We start from the raw sequence: 23,225 nt of genomic DNA, 5'->3' as shown, positions 1-23,225 counted from the left end.
TTAAATTTAGCATCAGTGGTAATGTGTTTGAGTTTCACAGTTTCTGCTCCTGTGAGGATCAGGTTGTGTCCTTTTTTGGACTATAAATGTAATAGCTGCTGGGTTTCTGTGTCAAAATCAGTTTGTTGGAATTCCATTCTAATTTTTGTCATTTCTTTTCTAGTATAAGCTCTCTCGTCAGTGATTCTGATTGGTCCCATATTATAGTTTTGTCTGTTTTCATGGGTCTAGTTTCTAGTAAGTTAGAATTTACCAGGGTCAGAAGGGTTAAAGTAATCATCATTTTTGGGGTGTGGATTGGTACTATTAGGAGCAAAAAGTTCTAGGTTTCTTCCTACTCTGGAGATTACATACTAGTACTTTTCGTCATAGTCTGTCAGGATCTGTGTTACTTAGTATTCCTAATAAGAGTGATGGAATTTCTTCCTTACGTGCTTTTTAAAAAAGAACGCAATTATTTTATAAATCATAATAAATGTATGTTATTCATGCTTGTTAAAAGACAGATTGACAAGTTATAATTTAAAATGTCCGTAATATGCTGGGTTTTGTTGATGTTTTGGCTTCTTCATAGTCTTTTTTTTTGATACATAATATGATATTAGTTTCAGGCCTATAACCTAGTGATTCGACAATTCTATACGTTACTTGATTCGACAATTCTTTTTTTTTTTTGAAGATTTTTAAAATTTATTTGACAGAGAGAGAGACAGCCAGCGAGAGAGGGAACACAAGCAGGGGGAGTGGGAGAGGAAGAAGCAGGCTCCCAGCAAAGGAGCCTGATGTGGGGCTTGATCCCAGGACTCTGGAATCACGCCCTGAGCTGAAGGCAGATGCTTAATGACTGAGCCACCCAGGCGCCCCGATTCGACAATTCTATACATTACTAAGTGCTCACCATAGTAGTGTAGTTACCATCTATCACCGTACAAAATTATTATAATATTATTGACTATATTCCCCATGCTGTACCTTTAATCCCTGTGACTTATCCATTTTACAAGTAGAAACTTACATCTCTTAATCTTCCTCAAACATTTTGCCCAACCCCCAAACCCCCTTTTAAAAATACTGTTTATGTATGAAAATAATAGCTGTACTACCATGTTTACATACTCACTTCTAAATCTTTTAAAGAGCATACAAACGTTAAAACACTGATTGATTATAGAAAGTAGAGTGGAGAGGGATGCCTGGGTGGCTTAGTTGGTTAAGCATCTGCCTTCGGCTCAGGTCATGATCCCAGGGTCCTAGGATCGAGTCCTGCATCAGGCTCCTTGCTCAGTGGGGAGCCTGCTTCTCCTTCTGCTTGTGCTCTCCCTCTCTCTGACAAATAAATAAAATATTCAAAAAAAGAGAGTAGAGTGAAGAAAAAAAACCATTAGCTATCATTTTCATTAAAGAGCAGCACTGTCTGAGAATCAAATCAATTAGTAATAGTCATCTATATTGCAAAATAATACATACATAGACAAGTTAGTGATTGTACTGATTTTATTACTTTTCCTAAGCCATTTTATCTTTCTCACAGTCAACACAAAGAAATAAAACAATATAAAAAATATGTACTCGTTATTATTTACAATAAAAAAGGTCTGCTTCGTTCTACAGGCTTGGGCTTACTGTATAATATGGAACACTTAATGGCTCAAGTGGATCAAAGTACCATTTTGATTTTGACTCGCTGAATAGAATTTCATGCGTTTTTGGTGACTGGACCAGCTACATGGGAGCTGTAATTGAAAGCATTTCTTTGGTATCCTCCGATCTCACACTAAGTAAGAAAAGACCCTACTCAAGAAAAGATAACAATCAGTCTGTCCATAAATTATATCCATAGGCTTTTTCTACTTATTTATTTATTTATTTAGAGTTTATGAGAGGGGGAGAGGGGCAGAGGGAGAGGGAGAGAATCTTCGAGCAGCCTCCGTGCTGAGCTATGCAGGGTTTGATCCCAGGACCCTGAGATCATGACCTGAGCCAAAATCAAGAGTAGTCACTTAACCAACTGAGCCACCCAGACAACCAGGCTCTTTCTTTAGTGTAAGGTGGGAGAAGGGGCCCTTTCTGGAGTACATGGACACAAGTATTGCTGTGATCTAAAGGTTGCTAGATTGATATAGTGTCTGCTATACGGAAAATAAAGTGTACATCAAAACAACTGCCAGATTAAGAAACTTCCACATCGTGTCTCAATTCTTCAAATAATTGAGCAAGTTCCTTTTCTAGGCTGATAGTCTGGTATTGACATTACTGCTGGCTATGAAACTTACCACCAGAGGTAAACGGTACAGTTGAGCCACCTGGTAGGTGTCATGGTAACAGACGATACTTTAAAACTTTTTTTTTAATTTTTAATTTTTTTTTGAGAGAGAGCACACATGAGTGGGGGAGGGGCAGAGGGAGAGAGAACGTCTCAAGCAGGCTCACACTCAGCATAGAGCCTGATGCGGGGCTCGATGTCAGGACCCTGAGATCATGACCTGAGTCGAAATCAAATCAGTAGCTTAACCGACTAAGCCACCCAGGTGCCCCATTAACAGATGATACTTTGAGTTTTTGAAAGTCCAAGTTTGTTGTCTTGGTCTATTGCAAGGGCAAAGTAGGTAAGAAACCGGGTATCAAAGAATGCTTTGGAGCATTATCACTGGCTACTTGAACGACAGGTACTCCATCTGTAACTGACACAACAATGGCATGGAGCCCTTCAACATGTAGTGATTTCTTTATTTTATTTTAATTTTTTAAATTTGTTTATTTATTTTAGGGGCGCCTGGGTAGCGCAGTCGTTAAAGCGTCTGCCTTCGGCTCAGGGCGTGATCCCGGCGTTCCGGGATCGAGTCCCACATCGGGCTCCTCCGCTGGGAGCCTGCTTCTTCCTCTCTCACTCCCCTGCTGTGTTCCCGCTCTCGCTGGCTGTCTCTCTGTCACATAAATAAATAAAATCTTTAAAAAAATAAAATAAAATAAAATAAATTTGTTTATTTATTTTAAAGATTTTATTTATTTGTGAGAGAGAGAGCACAAGCAGGGGGAGCAGCAGGCAGAGGGAGAAGCAGGCTCACTGCTGAGCTAGGAGCCCAGTGCAGGACTCATCCCAGGACCCCAGGATCATGACCTGATCTGAAGATGCTTAACTGACTGAGCCACCCGGTACTAGTATCTTTGGAGAGGACATTATAGGCCCAATTTCCAAGTATCTTTCTCTATTTCTGCTGAAAAACTTCTCCTTAAGTTTGCATTTGAAAGAATGGCTCTTAGGTACCCAGAGAAGATGGAGGGAGGGTAGAAAATTTACATCACAAAGGCACGGAGAAAGTACCTGTGTTTTCTCTAGAGTGGTGTTTTTTGGGGGCATATTTGCCTGTTATCAGAGGTGCTAGAATGTGGGCACAGGAGCCTTTTTTTTTTTTAGCAGTTTTAATTTTTAGAAAGCCTCTCCCTCCCCTCTATTCTTCAGTCTCAGGTGATTCTGGGCTGTGTTTACATTTCCAAATCATGATAAGATTTATAATTTCAAGGGAAAGAGAAAGAACGCAGATTCTTTTCTGAGAGTTTCAAGATGATTGGTATTTAATATTTTCTTTCTGTTTTCTGTAGTACCAAACAGTTTGGTCTAATATTCTAATATAATATCTTTATAATATCTACAAGTATTTTGAGAGGAATAGGTGAGGTTTGGGGGTTGGTAAAAATAGGTGTGTTTTGACTTGTTTCTAGAGTAGCATTTTTGGTTTTGTATAGATTTGCAAGATAAAGACAGTTATTTCTAATTCCCCCAAAGAACTGGATTACAGCCTGACTATCTAGAGATAGATAGAGATTTAAAGTTGCTTCCGTCAGGGAGATTTTTAACTAAAATGGAAATTAAAAGACTTATGTTTTTGTAATGTCTGTGTAAAGCATTTTAATAAAAACCTCCTTTCTGAGTACGCAGTTCAACTTCGGCTTCTATCAGCCCCTGAATGTTGGCCTTTAGCTGATCACCGTAGGGTGACCTAAGAGAAATTTTGTTCCTCTATGATGGGGTGGAGTGGGTGGTTGTGAATGGTCACTAATCTAATTCCTCTCTAAATTTTCTTAAAATTTTATTTAAATTCAATTTAATTAACCTCTCTAAACTTGGTAAAATCTTCTCAAAGGAGAGATTAAAGGGCTTTATAATTTAAAGGATCTGCTGCTATCCAGGGGACATGAAATTTTTTTTGGTGGAGGTCTAGGATGCGTCTGCAAAGAATGTCGCATAGGAGTGCCTGAAGTTGGCAGAGCCTGATTACAGGGCCCTGGAAGATAGAAGCAAAATGGGCCTTACTGCCAGTCTGAGGGGCTTTTGTTCAATTAGTTTCCTGGCTTTTAGCATTTATGTGAGCAACCTATATACTTTGGGTCTCAACATTAGGCTGGTGGCCATCTAAATTTTTCAGGGGACGGGAAGTTAAAATAGGAAGATGGGGATGGATTTCAAGAAGGGGATTTACATTGGATATAGACATTAATTTTTATTTTAAGTCTAAGTTCTGTTCTTTCATCTTGTCAAAGGGGTCCCTAAGGCCAGCTGTTATACTAATAAGATAGTTGAGAGCCTTTTTAATTTTTTTCTTTCAAATATATCCAAATTAAATGTCTGGTTTGGCCATTGTCTGGCCATTAACAAGTAGGATCTATTAATCTTAATAGTGACTTAAACCAATAAGCCTTTTTAAGGCTTAACTGTGGACACAAGAGGCATACCCAAAGACAGTGCAAAAAAAAAAAAAAGGGGGCAGCCCAAACAAGGTACAGAAAGTTCACTTCCTGGGGCGCCTGGGTGGCACAGTTGTTAAGCGTCTGCCTTTGGCTCAGGGCGTGATCCCGGCATTCTGGGATCGAGCCCCACGTCAGGCTCCTCTGCTAGGAGCCTGCTTCTTTCTCTCTCACTCCCCCTGCTTGTGTTCCCTCTCTCGCTGGCTGTCTCTGTCAAATAAATAAATAAAATCTTTAAAAAAAAAAAAAAAAGGAAAGTTCACTTCCCAAAGTTGGTCTAAGAAAGCAAAGGCCTTTGTTGTACAGGTGGTAAGGATCATGTCGTGAAACAGTGTCTCTGGTCTCCCACAGAAATATGAGATGCTTGCAGTCACAGACCAGCTAATCTGTGACATGGGCAGGTGCTAATGGAATGGGACTTTTCCAGCACTAACAAGCCACAAAGGTTGAAATGACAAAGGTTTCTTATGGGCTGGGACCTCTAATGACAAACTCCCCTGAGATCTGGCACAGTTGGGCAAGAACTAGAAGTCACCCTGGTTTTTTTGGAATTTTTTTGTTTTTTTAAAGATTTTATTTATTTATTTGACACAGAGAGAGGTAGCGAGAGAAAGAGAGAGAGAGAGGGAGAGAGAGCACAAGCAGGGAGGGGAGCAGCAGGCAGAGGCAGAGGGAGAAGCAGGCTCCCTGCTGAGCAAGGAGCCCAATGGGGGTTCAATCCCAGGACTCTGGGATCATGACCTGAGCCGAAGGCAGACACTTAACCAACTGAGCCACCCAGACACCCCAGCACCCTGTTTTTTAAATTAAATTTAAATTTTTTAATTAAAAAGTTTAATTATTTATTTTTATTTTTATTCTAATATAGTTCACAGTGTTATATTTGTTTCAAAGTGTACAACATGGTGATTCAACAATTCTGTATATTACTCCATGCTCATCAAGATGAGTGTGCTTTTTAAAAAATATCTTATTTATTTATTTGAGAGAGAGCACAAGTGGGGGGGGTGGCAGAGGGAGAGGGAGAAGCAGGCTCCCCGCTGAGCAAGGAGCCTGATGTGGGACTCGATCCCAGGACTCCAGGATTATGACCTGAGCTGAAGACAGATGCCTAACTGACTGAGGCACCCAGGTGCCCCAAGATGAGTGTACTCTTGATCCTCTTTACCTATTTCACCCATCCCTCCACCCACCTCCCCTCTGGCAACCATCAGTTTGTTCTCTAAAGTTAAGAGTCTGTTTTTTGATTTGTCTCCTTTTTTTCCTTTGTTCATTTGTTTTGTTTCTTAAATTGCACATATGAGTGAAATCCTATGGTATCTGTCTTTCTCTGACTACCTTATTTTGCTTAGCATTATACTCTCTAGCTCTATCCATGTTGTTGCAAATGGCAAGATTTCATTCTTATTTATGGCCGAATAATATTCCATTGTGTATATATACCACATTTCCTTTATCCATTCATTTATTGATGGACACTGGGGCTGCTTCCATAATTTGGCTGTTGTAAATCATTCTGCAATAAACATAGGGATGGATATATACTTTCAAATTAATGTTTTCATATTCTTTGGGTAAATACCTAGTAGAACAATTACTGGATCATGGAGTATTTCTATTTTTAATTCTTTTAAAGATTTTGTTTACTTATTTGAGCAAGAGAGAGCAGAGAGAGAGAGAGAGAGAGCGAGAGAGCAGGGGTGAGGGGCAGAGGGAGAGGGACAAGCAGACTCTCCACTGAGTAGGAAGCCTGACATGGGGCTCGATCCCAGGACCCTGAGATTACAACCTGAGCCAAAGGCAGATGCTCAACCGACTGAGCCATGCAGGTGCCCCTCTATTTTTAATTTTTTGAAGAACCTCCATACTGTTTTCCATAGTGGCTGCATAAGGTACCATGGTTTTAGTTTTTTTATTTTTTTAAAGATTTTATTATTTATTTGACAGAGACACAGCGAGAGAAGGAACAGAAGCAGGGGAAGTGGGAGAGGGAGAAGCAGACTTCCCACTGAGCAGGGAGCCCAGTGCGAGGCCTGATCCCAAGACCCTGGGATCATGACCTGAGCTGAAGGCAGATGCTTAATGACTGAGCCATCCAGGAGTGCCGAGGTACCATGGTTTTAAACAGCTAATTCCAAAACACAGGGAAACACATGTTTTACCCCCTTTTGAGTAGAAAAGGCAGAAAGATGCACAGCCTATTCAGCCGTCTGCCAGATGCATAGTTGGTAGAGACCAAAGAGACTATTCTCACTGGTCATAAAGCCAACGTCTCAAGACATAAAACAAGATGAAAGGAAACCTCATCTGTTTTTTTCCTATATGTACATAACAGTTTTAGCTAAGCGTTGAGTCTTTCAGAGCCAACCTAATACCTAGAAGTATTTGCTACAGGGTTGGGGATTGTGTGTTTTATAGTGTACCTCTTTGCATGGAAGTTTCCTTGAGGTTGGTGGGTGACCTGATGTCAGTCTAACCCATTCCATGGTTAATTGATCCCAATATAGGAATCTTTCATGGTGTCAGAGAGGCCGAATGTTCTGAGGTGCCAGACTCAAGCTCCTCCTTCCCAATATAGCGTTTTTGAGTTAGGTCGGAGGTGCTCTAACAGCTATTAAGTACTTTACCCATGCCCACTAATTTTGTGGCTTTGGCTTTCAGGGTGTCCATTAGCAAAGCCTTTAAGTCATGTGCACGTTAGCCCACAGCAAAGCTTGTCTAAAGTGACACTGGTCTGATGAGAAAGGTGCACTCACCAGTCCGTGAGCCTGTCTTGAACAGCAGGCTTATTAGGGTCTATGCCTGCATTTTTACCCTATCCTTTTTCCTCCTTATGACAAATGACACAGCAAAGACAAAGTAAAACAAAGACCATTTCTGGAAAGAAATGGATCACTACTCTACCAAATTTACTGAGTCCCTAAGCCCAAGGAACTAGTTCTACAAATATTCTTTCCTGCTAATCTAAATATATATATAAAAGACTTTTATCACTCTTGTTTCATTGGACTCCACAGACAGATTCCAGGAGGCTGACATGTTAAGACATTTTACCTTCTCCTGGCTGTATGTCAGATGCTCAGGGATCTGCAGAATTTTTAGAGCAAATATCCAGTGGAAGTTTATCCTGCCAAGTATGGCAGCTGTTGGGGAAGAAAAAATTTACTCTTCAAGCGTCTTCTGGCTGGTCTAACAATTAAATTGACATGAGACATATTAATAGGACAAAATCAAATTTAATTACAAATGTACAGGGAATCCACACAGACATGAGATTCCAGATAGTTGGGCAAAATGAGGTGAATATGTCGTCCAGAACCAAGGAGAAGGTTATGGGGTCTGGGACTTAAAAGTGAAGGAAAGCAATTCACAGGAAGATGAAAAAGAGTAAATGTTTGGTAAATAAGTGTTTGCTGGGCCATCTAGAAATAATGGGTCACAGAGAGGACTTTAATCAAACAGGTCATGCTAGGTTCCTCCCTACCATGTCATATGATAATGTAGTTCTCTGTAATGATTACTCTCTTTCTGGAAGAAGTCCTCTAACTGTATTCTTTGAGACAGTTAGGGGGAAGGTCAAATTTTCTTCCTGAGTTCTTTGGGCATTGATTATTTTCAGCTCAAAATAATCTTCCTGTCAAAGAGGCACATCTTGGGGTGGCCTGCCCTTGGCTCCTACATGTGGAAAATAAAAAACACAGACTTAAACAAACAATGGGTCAAATTAAAAAAAAATACAAAGGAAATTGGAAAATATCTTGATACAAATGAAAAAGTAAACACAACATACCGAAAATATGAGCTGCAGTGAAAGCAGTGTGGAGATAAATTTACATTTGTAAACAGTTTGTTTATTTTTATTTTTAAAATGTTATTATTATTTTTTCTTAGAAAGAGAGCAGAGGGAGAGGGAGAGGGAGAATTCCAAGCAGACTCCATGCTGAGTGCAGATGTGGGGCTTGATCTCAAGACCCTGAGATCATAACCTGAGATGAAATCAAGAGTTGGATACTTAACCACCTGAGCCAGCCAGGCTCCCCATCATGCTCTTTCTTTCTTTTTTTTTTTTTTTAAGGTTTTATTTATTTGTCAGGGAGAGAGGGAGACAGAGAGCATACAAGTAGGGAGAGTGGCAGGCAAAGGGAGAAGCAGACTCCCCACTGAACAGGGAGCCCAATGTGGGACTTCATCCCAGGACTCAGAGATCATGACCTGAGCCTAAGGCAGATGCTTAACCCACTGAACCACTCAGTCGTCCCGCACTCTCTTTATTTCTTATGGGTCTTTCAGATACTCTATTTCTTCTTGAGTCAGTTTCACTAGTGTCATTCTAGGAATTTGTTCATTTCATCTCTGTTATCTAATTTGTTGGCATATAGTTGTTCATACTCTTTCCTTATAATTCTCTTTTTTTATAAGATTATTAGTAATCTCCCGCTGTTTACTTCCGATTTTAGTAACTTCTGTTCTCTTTTCTTTTTTGGTCAGTCTAGCTAAATGTCAATTTTGTTGATATTTTCAAAGAACCAACTTTGGGTTTCATTGGTTTTCTCTATTTTTAATTTTTCTATTTCATTAATTTCTGCTCTAACCCTTATTTCCTTTTCTACTTTGTTTGGGTTGAGTTTGCTCTTGTTATTCTAGTTCCTTAAGGAGACTGTTGATTTGATATCTTTCTTTTTTAATGTAGGCATTTACAGCTACAAGTTACCCTGTAAGTACTGCATTTAATGTTTTCGTATGTTGTCATTTTCATTCGTCTCAAAGTGTTTTCTAATTTCCATTGTGACTTTTTTCTTTGATCCATTGATTATTTATACCGTTCTTTAATTTTCACATATTTTTACATTGACCAAATTTCTTTCTGTTTTTCGTTTCCATTTCCATGCCGTTGTGATCTGAGACCTACTTCGTATGATTTTAATTCTTTAAAATATACTAAGTCCACACCAAGACACATAATTAAAATGTCAAAAGTTAAAGATAAAGAGAGAATCTTAAAAGCAGCCAAAGGAAAACCATTAGTTACATACAAGAGAACACCCATTAGACTCTTAGCTGATTTTTTAGCAGAAACTTTGCAGGCCAGAAGGGAGTGAGGGGTATGATATTTTCAAAGTGCTGAAATAAAAAACCTACAGGAATACTCTACCCAGCAAAGTTATCATTCAGAATTGAAGGACAATCCCAGACAAACAAAAGTTAAAAGAATTTATCACCACTAAACCAGCCTTACAAGAAATGTTAAAGAACTTGTTTAAGTAGAAAAGAAAAGGCCATAACTAGAAGTAAGAAAATTATGAAAGGAAAAGATTGCAGTGGTAAAAACAAACATATAGTAAGATTGTAAAGGTAGTAGATCAATCATTTGTGAAGCTAGTATGAAAGTGAAAACAAGAGTAATGAAGTCAATTATATCTACAAAAATAAGTCATGAAATAGGATTCATGGCTTTGGAAGTTATTCCCATGATCTCCTTATTGACTACCAATAAATTTAGGGGAAAAAATTAGTAAAGGGATACACAAAATAAAATGATGTAAACTATGACATCATTTACATAAAATGTGGAGGGGATAAAAATGTAGTGCTTTTAGAATGTGTTTAAACTTAGGCAACAATCAACTTACTATAGCTATACACATAGGATGTTATATACCAACCTCATGGTAACCAGAAACCAAAAACCTATAACAGATGCACAAAAAATAAAGAGAAAGGAATCCAGGTATAGCATTAAAGAAAGTCTTCACACCACAAGACAAGAGAGCAAGAAAGGAACATAGAAGAACTACAAAATAACCAGAAAACAATTAACAAAATCAAAGTAAGTACATAGTTATCAATAATTATTTAAATTTAAATAGACTACATGTTCTAATCAAAAGACATAGGGTGACTGAATAGGTAGAAAAAACAAGCCCCATCTGTATGCTGCCTACAAGTGACTCACTTCAGACCTAAAGACACCTACAGAATGAAAGCGAAGGGATGTAAAAAGATATTTCATGAAAACGGAAACAAACAAAATAGCTGGGGGAGCAATACTTGTATCAGACAAAACAGGCTTAAAGGAAGAAGTGTATTAAGAGACAAGGGTATTACATAACGATAAAGGGATCAGTTCAACAGGAGGATGTAACAACTGTAAACATCTATGCACCCGACATAGGAGTACCTAAATATATAAAGGAAATATTAACAGACGTAAAGGGAGAATTGACAGGAATAATAGGGGACTTCAATGCCCCACTTACATCAATGGATAGATCATCCAGACAGAAGTAAGGAAAGTCACTTCAAATGACACATTAGGCCTGGCAGACTTAATAGATACATTCAGAACATTCCATCCAAAAGCAGCGGAATACACATTCATTTCAAGTACACCTGGAACATTTCCCAGGATAGATTACATTTTAGGCCACAAAACAAGTTTCATTAAATTTAAGAAGATAGAAATGATATTAAGCAGATTTTTTAAAAAACAGAAACAGGCTCATAAATACTGAGAACAAACTGGTGTTTGCCAGAGAGGAGGTTGGGGGTGGGGGGGTGGAATGGGTAGAGGGGATTAAGAGGGACAAAATTCCCATTATAAAATAAATGTCGGGACACCTGGGTGGTTTAGTCGGTTAAGCGTCTGCCTTCGCCTCAGGTCATGATCTCTCAGGGTCCTGGGATCGAGTCCTGCATCGGGCTCCTTGCTCAGCTGGGAGCCTGCTTTTCCCTCTGCCTGCTGCCCCCCCCTGCTTGTGTGTGCTCTCTCTCTCCCTCTCTCTGACAAATAAATACATAAAAATCTTTAAAAAAATAATAAATGTCGTGGGGATGAAAAGTACAGCATTGGGAATATAGTTAATCATATCAGTAACTTTGTATGGTGACAGATGGTAAATTCACTTATCGTGGTGAACATTTTGTAATGTTTAGAAATGTCAAATCACTATGTTATACTGAAGCTAATAGAATATTATTTGTCAACTAGACTTCAATTAAAAAAAAAGTTTCAGTAAGGTGCTTCCGGCTGCACAGCTTGAAGTCGTGAAGTTAGTTTTGTGCCCGGAGTCCATGTGCCTCGTACTCACATGGCTTGCCTTTCCGGGACCAGTTTGCTGAGAGCCCTATGGCTGGAAACAGATCTGCCTTATAAAGCTCTTACTGGGTGCTTGCAGCCTGGTGCTGAGTTGGCCCTCCATAAGGATGGCTGCTGGGGAGGAAACTAAACTTCTGAGTCTTCTGTGACTGGGTGCTTCCTGGGTCTGGATTCCTTTCCATACCACACAGTGCCCCCTGGTTGGTCCTAGTCTCATATCCCAGCAGCCAAGGACCTGGGCATCCTTCTACTTCTCCATCTGTAGAGGCCGTGGAGCCAGGCTGCAGACTGAACACGTGGTGACTCTTCCTCTTCACTGTTGTTCCTCCTCCGCCTCTGCCCCCACTCAGGGCTCTCCCCCTCTAAGCCAGCATCCTACCTAACAGGCAGAGGTGGTCATTCCCTGAGTAAGGGGAAAATGGAAGCCAGTGGGTTGGGCTGGGAGGTGACTGCTGGGGACCTTTGGGGCCCGATGAATCTGATGGGGCAGGACAGGGTCTAAGGGTGGCCAATCACTGCAGGAGTCAGGAGCCTCGGTTGGGACTCGTGTGCTTCCCTTCCAGGGGCTGCTACCTGCCCAGCACACTGGTATCCTATACCTTGAGCTGCCAGAGTCGGGGGCTGTGGTTGGAGCGTAATGCTCATCTGAGCAAGTAGGTTTTCATAGGAGTGAAAGTAGAAGGAAAAGAAAAGGGGGTAAATGGGAAGAGGTGAGTATATGGAGCACTTCCTGACAGCCCCTGCTTAGTGACCAAAGTTTCTGGGATACCGGGTAGCTGCTGACTATGTGCCCCTCTCTTAAGTATGCATGTGTTTCTACTATGCCAGGAGGAACTGATCTGGATGCTTTCCTGGCAGTCCATGGGGAAGAGGAATGAGCCAGTTTCAAAGAGGGCCTTTTCCAGACCAGCCACCCATTAAAGGGAGGGTTCTGATTTCAGAGAATTACTACTCAACAGGCATTGCAAGGCATCATAGAGGTAGTGAAGTCCAGTTAGGGAAATACACTTGGCCAAAGTCAAACAGTGAGTTAAAGACACAGCCAGATACATTCATTCACTCATTCGTCCATTTATTTATTCATCAGGCATTGTTTACATATCTGTTGTGTGCCAGGTACTGTGCTAGACACTGGGGGTGTAGCAACGCTGAGACCAGCCAGGCCCTACCCTCCTGGATTCCCTAGTCCCCAGTACAGGGAAGTAAATGAACTGATTACCACTTAGATTTCTGGGATTGGGGGTCAAGAATCAAACAAGTCTCTATACATCAGTTCTGCTCGTACTTCCAGCCTCTTTTCCTCCTCTCCCCACTCAGTGCCTGGGTTCTGGTCACATGGGCCTTCCAAACACACCAGCCTCATTGCCCCCGTGGGTCCTTTGCACTGGCTGTTCTCCCTGCCGGGAATGCTCTTCCTACAGGTCTTCGTATGGCTGCCTCCTCCACAGCATTCATGCCTCCGCTTGATGCCACCTCCTCAAAAGCCTCTGAGCCCCTGACCTAAAAGCTCCCACCCCCACAGTGTTTGGTTTGGCTCTCTTGTTTCATCTATGTCTCCCACCCAGAGGACAGCGCTCAGTACTTAAACGGTGCCTGGCACCTAGTAAGTACTCGGTTAATATCTTCCAGTGGTCTTAGGAAAGGCTCAAGGACTCTTCTTCTTCCCATAAGGCCTCTGAGCACTTTGGGTTTGAAACCTTTACAGAGGACAAACGCTCTCATTTTACAAATAGTAAACTGAGTTGCAGAGAGAGGTGATAACGGCCGGAATTGCACAATCTCTTGCCTCACCCTCGGGCTCCCACCGTCTTGGGGACATCAGAGCCAGGCCTTCAGGCATTTCTTCTCATTCCGCTGAGACCCGAAGAGGCTGTTCGGCCCCAAGGACACTCAGTCTGAAAGCAACAGATTCTCTCTGTTTTTGTTTAACTGGGAGGATCTTTGCCTAAACTTTCTAAACTATAGCTTTGCTGGATGTAGGATTCTTGGTTGATGGTTTTTGTGGTTTTTTTGAGCACTTTGAATGCTGTCCACGTGCGTCAGATGGCACGTTTACACTCCAGCTCCCCACGGTCATTAGTTGGGGGCTGTTCCTGGGAGTGTTTATCCCCAGCATTTCCAGCCTTCCCTGCACAGACAGAGGGGCTTCAGTCCACAGAGGCAATGGGGGGCAGGTGGATGTTGGGCTAAGTGCGTATGGCTGAGGAGGCGCGGTAGGACACCCACATCACCTGCTACATGGTGACACGGCAGCAGGGCCACGATCTGAGCTCAAGTTCCTGTGACGGCAGGTTCCACGTTCTTAGCCGCTGCTTGATTTGGTGGAGAGGTTGGCAAAGAACAGCAGAAGTTTGCTAGAGGGTTTGTCAAGATTACCTACCTGGACCGTTTCTCATTCACATGTTCCACAGATTATTAGAGACACCCACCTTTGGCTGGGCTTTCAGGTCACAAAGATGAACCAGGCATGTTTCCTACCCTCGAGGTAAATATGTCTGCTGGGAGATGGCCGTCTCAGGGGATAAACCCACACTTTGTTCCCCATCCTATCTGTGTTGACTAGGGAGTCCTTCCTGGAGGAAGTGTTGCCCCAGCACTGGAGAGGACTTTTGGGGACGTCAAGCCCATTCCTTTCACTTTACAGATGAGGGAATGCAGGACTATAGCAGAGAAATGGCCTGCAAAAGAGGGCACGCAGGGGGCGTTCTGGAGGCCAGCCTCTGAGTGGCCATGTCCTCCCATGGGCTCTAGTCCCAGATACAGACAGTGCACACTGCCCCGGATGCAGCGGCTCGTGTCTGCCCCCTGCATCCTACCCAGAGCTCTTTCCTTCAAAGGGCTGCAGACTCAAGACTCTGCTCTAAGCCTCAGCACTGGGCCATTTTACCTTAAGCAATGTAAGCAACGTCTCGTGAGAGCAGTTCCTATCCTGGTGTGGGAGGTGTGTGTGTACCTCACGCTGGAAGCGTGAGAGGGCATCTTAAGTTGCCTTTTCTCCTTTGGATTTGCATAGTCCTCAGTTGAATCCTGGGGGGGGAAATGAGCCGTAAGGGAAAAAAGATTAAAAAAAAAAAAGAAATTCTCTTCTATTTCAAACTCTACAGCATGAATTTAACAGATGCTTTCCATCCCCATACAGCTTTTGCAACTGCAATAGGTCTGTCTTATGGGGATATGGACCTAATAATGACCTATAACATAACCCATTGTGGATGTTTGGCCAGTGGTATATTGGAACTCGCCTGAGATGAGTTGTTACGGTAACCCAGTCTGCTGGATACGGCGCTGCAGGGGGCCTTCACAGTCAGCCCGTCCACTTCCTTCCGCTGCCAGATAAGGAAGGCAGGCCCAGAGCCCCGGAGGGGCCTACTCAGGAGAGCCCTGAGAGCTCAATCTAGAGAAGGCCATCTTCTGGGCGGCCTTGTCCTCCTTTCTGTGTATGAGGTAATTTGATTTGGGGCAGCATATCTAAGTTCACCGCCAGGTTCCTATCCCGAGCACTTTCCACGCAGTCCTACCCAGAACTCTTTGACTTAAAGGGCCGAAGACTCAAGGCCCCTCCCCAAGCGGTGGCGCTGAACGGTTTTGCCTCTCAGAACTGTAAATGCCCTCCCCTGAAGGCATGCAGTGTCCACTTCGGAGTTGGTTTTTGCAGGCCTTGAGAGAGCCTTGCAATTTGTACTCTCCTGCGATTCCCCTACAACTCTCCTTGCTCCCGGTCTTCCTACAAGTATGTGTCTGCCGACTGCCACGTGAGCGGCAACCAGCTATGCACTGAGGTTGGATTAACTTTCTTCGAAAAGTAGGCCAATAGCTTGGAAACTGTTCTACCAATATTTTAGAACCCAGGAAAACAAAGGACTCCTTCTGAAAGCATGTTCTGTCTTGTTACATAAAGAGACACAAGAGATTTTAGACTCAGGCAGAGACGGCGTAATTGGTACCCTTGTCCCCCTCTAAAGCACAGCCCTCCCCCCCCCGACAAAACTAGGGCTCTTAGGAGAACTGCAGAGTTGGATCGTAATTTTCTGTTTCAAGGCTAGGAATCTTGGTTGAGGAAAAATAATGGCGGTAAGGCAGAGAATAAGCAGGAGTCTCTGTCTGGTACCCCTTGAATTAGGGAGACCAAAAAAAGAAAAAAATGGATGTTTTGAAATCAGAAGTAGAAAAGAAGGTTATGGAGACCTAGAGGAGAAAGAAATCCACGGCAATGACTGAGCCCAGACCTGTTGGGGTGTGGGGGCATAGGTGTTAAGTGAGGGCTGACAGATGGGTACTCCCCCGCCCCCAAGGAAGCCAATAGGGCACAAGGAGGTAGCTCTAACCAGCTGGGCTTTACAAAAATACACCTAAAGGGGGGAAGATTCAGTTGTAAATCCGTCAATTTGTATGTAAATTAAGATTGATATGTAAATTAGCCCCTAACCCATCACAAGGGCAAACGGTAGGGTTACCTTCCTTTAACTCCACTGACATCCTAAGAGGTGTCATGGGGATTAAAATATTCTTGTAGAATGAGGGAAAATCAGGACTGAGAGGAAGTTTTACAATGTGATTTTCCCTGGCCTAGGTCCCCAACCCTAACACCCCAAGAAACACCAACGATGCTTCTATTTCTAAACCTTAATCAGAAGGAATTTCCAAGGATGTCTCGTGAATTCCATGGACCCACATCAAAATCTCAACTCCAATAAGGAGTCAGAAATATTACAAGGTGCTAAATCGGTTCTTCTGGTATTATTTAATATAAAAACTTAGATTTTGGAATCTCACCATGGCCAAATTTGTTAGGTGAATCTATAGTCTCAAAACATTGCTTAACTCTCCACTCAGGTGAGTGTTCAGTGTTTATTCATTCTGACCTGGAAGCAAGGAGATTAGCTACCAGGTGAATCCTGGCCAACACGTGGGATGTGAAGGGATGAGGAGGTCATCTTCATAGTCATTGAGTTGCTGTCCAAAAGTAGCAACCACAGCCAAGGCCATAAATCATGGTCCATTCACCTCACCGTGCTCTTCCTCACCCTGCGAAACATGGGAAAGATTCAGTCCATAGGCAGAATAAAAATGATGTTTGAATAACTCTGGTAACACCCTCCTGATACTTCAGGCACCACGCACAAATTGGCGTGTTCTCTCTCATAACTGGTAGCCTTGTAATATCGTACATCGATATCTCAGTTAAATAGAATCACATGGGTGCCGGGGTGGCTTTTTCAGTTAAGCGTCTGACTCTTGATTTCAGCTCAGGTCATGATTTCAGGGTCATGGGATTGAGCCCCTTGACTGGCTCTGCGCTACGGGTGGAGCCTTCTTGGGATTTTCTCCCCTTCCCTCTGCATCCCCCGCCATCTCTCTCAAAAAAAAAATAGAATCACACTAGAAGAGAACTTCGGTTCATCAGGATCATACACTTACTGCAGGAAAAGGCAAATATCCAAGAAAATAATTTTTACTTTGCTAAGTCTTTTTGTATTTTAAGCTATTGTTTGGATTGTGTTTTGTTTTGTATACTGTTCAGAGGAAATCGCAGGAGGTGAGCACACATTCAGTCTAATAGCTTTCATGTTTTCCAGTTACAGTCATGACAATGAAGTCTGATCTCTGGAATGATGTCCTCAGACACTGCAACCTCACAGGGATTCCTCAGAACATGCCATACTCATTTGTGACCCTCCATCTTGTGCTGTTCCCATTCCAAACCCTTCCTTGTCTAGCTCAGTCATTTGGGTCTTGCCTATGTTCCTCCCACATTTTCTGCCTCCTTTCACTCACCTCCTTCCTTCCTCTTCCTTCCCTTTCTCAAACTTACCTGCCCAGTTGTTGTCTCCCCTCCCTGATCGCTATAGGCCTGAAGTGTGGATCACTCCTTAAGAGACAGCAGCTGTAACATGGCCTCCCACTGAAAACTGTTTTGTGGGTGTTGTTCTTATGTTCCCTACCTGCACAGTGAACACTTGAATTTTCAGACGGGGTGACCTACTTTTTTGTTTCCTCACCTGGAGCTAGGGTGGTACTTTTACATGTAGTAAAAAAAATGAGCAACGATTATAGTAACAGCTGAAACTTTTGGCAGGCTTACTGTGTGCCAAGTCCTGTGCTGAGCAATATGCATGAATGAAGACTATTGCTATTTTGCAGACGAGAAAATAAAGACAGGGAGAGGGTAATAATTTTCCCAGATCACAGAGCTGACAAGTGGTATGATGGAATTTATTCATCACATTCAGTTCACTAGACTCTCTCTTTGAGAAGAAAATGGCTTTATGGGTATTTTCACATATCTTTTGTTTTTTAAAATTTATTTATTTTAGAGAGAGAGCATGCAACTGTGCATTGTGGGGAGGGGCAGTGGGAGAGGGAGAGAATCTCCAGCAGACTCCCCACTGAGCATGGAGTCCAATGCTGGACTTGATCCCATGACCCTGAGATCAGGACCTGAGTCGAAATCAAGAATTGGACGCTTAACTGACTGAACCACCCAGGCGCCCCCAAAACTGGTTGCTTTTTTAAAAAGAGAAAGCCATCTGCCTTTCCTGAGTGGTAGTCAGTCTGTGGACACATAGTATGATTGCATTTCGGAAGTCTCACCACATTAAAAAGCAAGACAAGATCAAAGCTCAAATATGGCCAACATCTCTGCTCATTTGAATTTAACATTTCCAAGGTACACCTATTTGGGGGAATCTTCCAGTTTATTGGTATGGTTTAACTAACAAAATGTAAAACTAGTTCATGAAGTATTTCCTGTAATTTCGTATACCTGTATTAGGAGTCCAGTTCTTTCTTTTTTTTTTTTTTTTTTTTTTTTTTTTTTTTTTAAGATTTATTTATTTATTTATTCGACAGAGATAGAGACAGCCAGCGAGAGAGGGAACACAAGCAGGGGGAGTGGGAGAGGAAGAAGCAGGCTCCCAGCGGAGGAGCCTGATGTGGGGCTCGATCCCATAACGCCAGGATCACGCCCTGAGCCGAAGGCAGACGCTTAACCGCTGTGCCACCCAGACGCCCCCAGTTCTTTCTTTTTTGAAGCAAAAGAAACAAAAAACATTTTCCCCATTGAATGCAAACTGGTGCAACCACTATGGAAAACAGTATGGAGATTCCTCAAAAAGTTCAAAATAGAACTACCATATATATGATCCAGTAATTGCACTACCAGGATAGTAACCCAAAGAATACAAAAACACTTATTTGAAAGGATACATGCACCCCCGTGTTTATTGCAACATTATTTACAATAGCCAAATTATGGAAGCAGCCCCAGTGTCCACTGGTAATGAATAAAGAAGATGTGATATATGTGTGTGTATACATACATACATACACACACACACACACACACACACACACACACATTGGAGTATTATTCAGCCATAAAATATAATGAAATCTTGCCATCTGTGATAACATGGATGGAACCAGAGGGTATTATGCTAAGTGAAATAAGTCATTCAGAGAAAGACAAATACTATAGGATTTCACTCGTATGTGGAATTTAAGAAACAAAATGAACAAAGGGAAAAAGAAGAGACAAACCAAAAAACAAACTCTTAACTATAGAGAACAAACAGATGGTCACCGGAGGGGAGGTGAGTGGTGGGGGATGGGTGAAACAGGTGATGGGGATTAAGAGTACACGTACCATGATGAGCACTGAGTCATGTATAGATTGTTGAATCACTATATTGTACACCTGAAACTATTATAACACTGTTAATTATACTGGAATTAAAAAAATTAAAAATAAATAATTTTAAAATTGAAAGCAAAAAACTCCATTTTTTCCCCGCATTATCTTTTTTTTTTTCATGATTTTTTATTATATTATGTTAGTCACCATACAGTACATCCCCGGTTTCCGATGTAAGGCTCGATGATTCATTAGTTGTGTATAACACCCAGTGCACCATGCAATACGTGCCCTCCTTACTACCCATCACCGGTCTATCCCATTCCCCCACCCCCCTCCCCTCTGAGGCCCTCAGTTTGTTTCTCATAGTCCATAGTCTCTCATGCTTCATTCCCCCTTCTGATTACCCCCCCTTTCTTTATCCCTTTCTTCCCCTACCGATCATCCTAGTTCTTATGTTCCATAGATGAGAGAAATCATATGATAGTTGTCTTTCTCTGCTTGACTTATTGCACTTAGCATTATCTCCTCCAGTGCCGTCCATGTTGCAGCAAATGTTGAGAACTCGTTCTTTCTGATAGCTGAGTAATATTCCATTGTATATATGGACCACAACTTCTTAATCCAGTCATCTGTTGAAGGGCATCTCGGTTCCTTCCACGATTTAGCTATTGTGGACATTGCTGCTATGAACATTGGGGTGCATATGGCCCTTCTCTTTACTACGTCTGTATCTTTGGGGAAAACACCCAGTAGTGCAATGGCTGGGTCATAGGGTAGCTCAATTTTTAACTTTTTAAGGGACCTCCACACTGTTTTCCAGAGTGGCTGTACCAACTTGCATTCCCACCAACAATGTAGGAGGGATCCCCTTTCTCCACATCCTCTCCAACAATTGTTGTTTCTTGCCTTGTCAATTTTTGCCATTCTAACTGGCGTAAGGTGGTATCTCAGTGTGGTTTTGATTTGAATTTCCCTGATGGCTACTGATGTTGAACATGTTTTCATGTGTCTGTCAGCCGTTTACATTTTGACATTTGTTAATGTCATGTATGCCAGTAGCTACTCCAGTATATCCCCTCTCTTCCACTGATAAGTATTGCCCTTTTGAGCCAGTATTAGTCTTAACAATTAGTGTTTTGTGGTTTGTTCTAATAAATATGTGGTCAGTTGAATCTCTTACTTACACTTATTAGATTATTCTTTTGTTTTCTTGCTTATTTTTCTATTTTAATTGAAATTGTGCTAAAATCAGAAAATTTGGAGCAGATGGTCTTATGTACATATATGCTGTCTTCCCATCCAAGAGCATATCTATAGTGATTTGTTTTGCAAATAACACCTTAATCTTAATACATATTCTGTCCCCTAATATCTCTTTAGCAACAGGGTCCAATTCTCTTTGTAACCCTCAGTAGCTAAGTGAATGTTGTGCAGAAGCTTCTCTTCACACTGACCTAGCTTTGCTCGGACCTTAACCTTCTTTCTCTGAGGCCAGTAAAGTCTAGGAGGCCTGGTTTTGGTCCCTTTCTTTCTGACATCCAGAACATAGAAGACAGCTTTCTGGAAATCAGCTGCTTCCCTTTGGTAGAGTCCGTATCACTCCATCCACCCCTGCCCACCCATTTTTGTCCTTCTACCAGCATCTGTAAAACACTTGGGGATCAGGAGATGTTCAGAAAAGGTCAAAAAGGGGGCACTTGGGTGACTCAGTCGGTTAAGCATCTGACTTCGGTTCAGGTGATGATCTCGGGGTCCTGGGATTGAGCTCAGTGGGGAGCCTGCTTCTTCCTCTCCCTTTGCACCCCCCCACTCATGCTCTCTCTGTCTCTCTCAATTAAATAAATATTAAATCTTCAAAAAAACATTGTAGTGATGTTATCACAGGTATATGCATTTGTCCAAACTCATTGAAATGAATACGTTAAATATGTGCATTTTTATGATTAAGTATACCTTAATGAAGCTGAAAGAAAGAAAACAAAGTTTTTGGTAAATTGGTAAATTTGGTGAGCTTTGGTGAATTAAGTCATATGGTAACTGGATCCTTTAAAGAATGGCCCACTTGTTCACTTAGTCCTTCTGTGACTTGGCTTTTGGTGACATGGCTCTTGATGAACTGACTTGAAGCCAAATCCGAGACTTCTAATACCAAGCAAATGAGGCAGGATTTTTATCCACGGGTAGATCCTCTTTAGAACTTCCCCATGGAAACCAGTGCTTTATCATGAGAAGGAAAATTCTGGGATTTTATCCTCACAGAACCGTGCGAACAAATCACTCTTAACTTTCCCTTTCCCTGGCCTTTCCAGTTCCTTTCGCCCTTTACCTTCCTGATAACAGGCTAGATGGGCAGAAGGGGTGGGAAGTGTCAGGGGTCTAGTACGGTTTGGGGTCTGGGTGGTAAAGCGGAGAAGCACTACAGGGCCCTTGTGTGTAACGCCCTGCATCTCACAATCCCTGATACTTGCCGTGAGCAGCAGCTGCTGGAGAAGCCCCAGACGTCTGCCGGCTTGTGTGGCTTGTGTTCCTGAGCTCCCAGAAGGAATCTGTGTGAGTGCTGCTATGGCAACCCTCTTCAACCAGTGGGAAGTAGAGCTGAGACATTTCCGCCTGCTTCAGCTCTGTCAAGGAGGGGGAAATAGGAGACAGTGGAGGGAGGGAGAGTATCGTCAGTGCCAGTAGCTATCTGACCGCAGTCAGAGGAGCAGTCTGTAGGATTCATACTCCATTTCTTTCCAGCAGGCGATGAGCTTGCAGGGCTGCGCCGGGACAAAGAGGAATGATAAGCCTCGCCCCTGGTAGGTACTGGGGGGGTCGTCATTTGCCAGTCACTGGGGTAAGGGCTCGGTATCTGTTAGGCCATTTCCTTCTCACGACAGATAGTAATATTTTCATATTAGATTTCAGAAAACAGACAAAGAGCATTAATTTGCCCAAGACTCAGACCCAGAGCTTCTGTGCTTTTTGCTTGGCTATTCCCAGATTCTGAGATCAGGGCCTCTGTTGTATGCTTGCTGGTTTCCTTTAAATATCTCCTTTACGGGGGCTGCTGGCTGGCTCCGTTGATGGAGCAACTCTTGACCTCAGGGTGATGAGTTCAAGCCCCACATTCGGTGAGGAGCCCACTTAAAAAAAGTCTATTAAAAAAAAACTTCAGAAAAATAAGGATATCTTTTATGAAACACGGATGACAGAGAGTATACTACAATGGTTAGCAGCACAGAATCAGGAGCAATTTATATCGCGTTTTTTTTTAAAGATTTTATTTATTTATTTGACAGGGATAGAGACAGCCAGCGAGAGAGGGAACACAAGCAGGGGGAGTGGGAGAGGAAGAAGCAGGCTCATAGCGGAAGAGCCTGATGTGAGGCTCGATCCCACAACGCCAGGATCACACCCTGAGCCGAAGGCAGACGCTTAACCGCTGTGCCACCCAGGCGCCCCTACATCGCATTTTTTTTTCAAATTTCCTTGCCTATTAAATGGGGATAACAATGATGCCTATTGAATAGGATTTTTATGAGGATGAAATCAGATAGTTCATTGAAAGATTAAGAAGACCTGGTACATTATATAGCCTTTCTCCTTGAGGTTTACATATTGCTCCTGTCATTAATATTGTAGTAGGAGGAGTATAAATGATATTCTCTTAAATGGTCTTAATTGGTGAAATGAAAAGATCAGGATCTGTGTCGGAACCCAGTTTTGTTATTTTAGTCCATGAAATCTCCAAGGCTGGGAGCCCCTGCC

The 23,225-nt window shown here is 42.3% G+C and overlaps 1 long non-coding RNA gene across 3 annotated transcripts in view; it reads left to right on the top strand.

Annotated features, from left to right (window-relative positions):
• LOC123803434 (uncharacterized) overlaps nt 1-23,225 on the top strand; it is a 67,159-nt gene that overhangs the window by 27,094 nt on the left and 16,840 nt on the right. For 2 of the 3 annotated variants that reach the window (XR_015723228.1, XR_015723229.1), the window contains one exon: nt 22,215-22,273. This is a non-coding gene — a long non-coding RNA (uncharacterized LOC123803434). The remainder of the gene's footprint in view (nt 1-22,214; nt 22,274-23,225) is intronic. The other variant, XR_015723230.1, reaches the window with a different exon arrangement.

This window comes from Ursus americanus, chromosome X, assembly GCF_024610735.1.
Source record: "Ursus americanus isolate L20-20 chromosome X, mUrsAme1.1.p, whole genome shotgun sequence".
NCBI lineage: Eukaryota > Metazoa > Chordata > Mammalia > Carnivora > Ursidae > Ursus > Ursus americanus.
The sequence above is the reverse complement of the archived record's forward strand: the minus strand, read 5'-3'. Positions and strand labels throughout refer to the sequence as shown.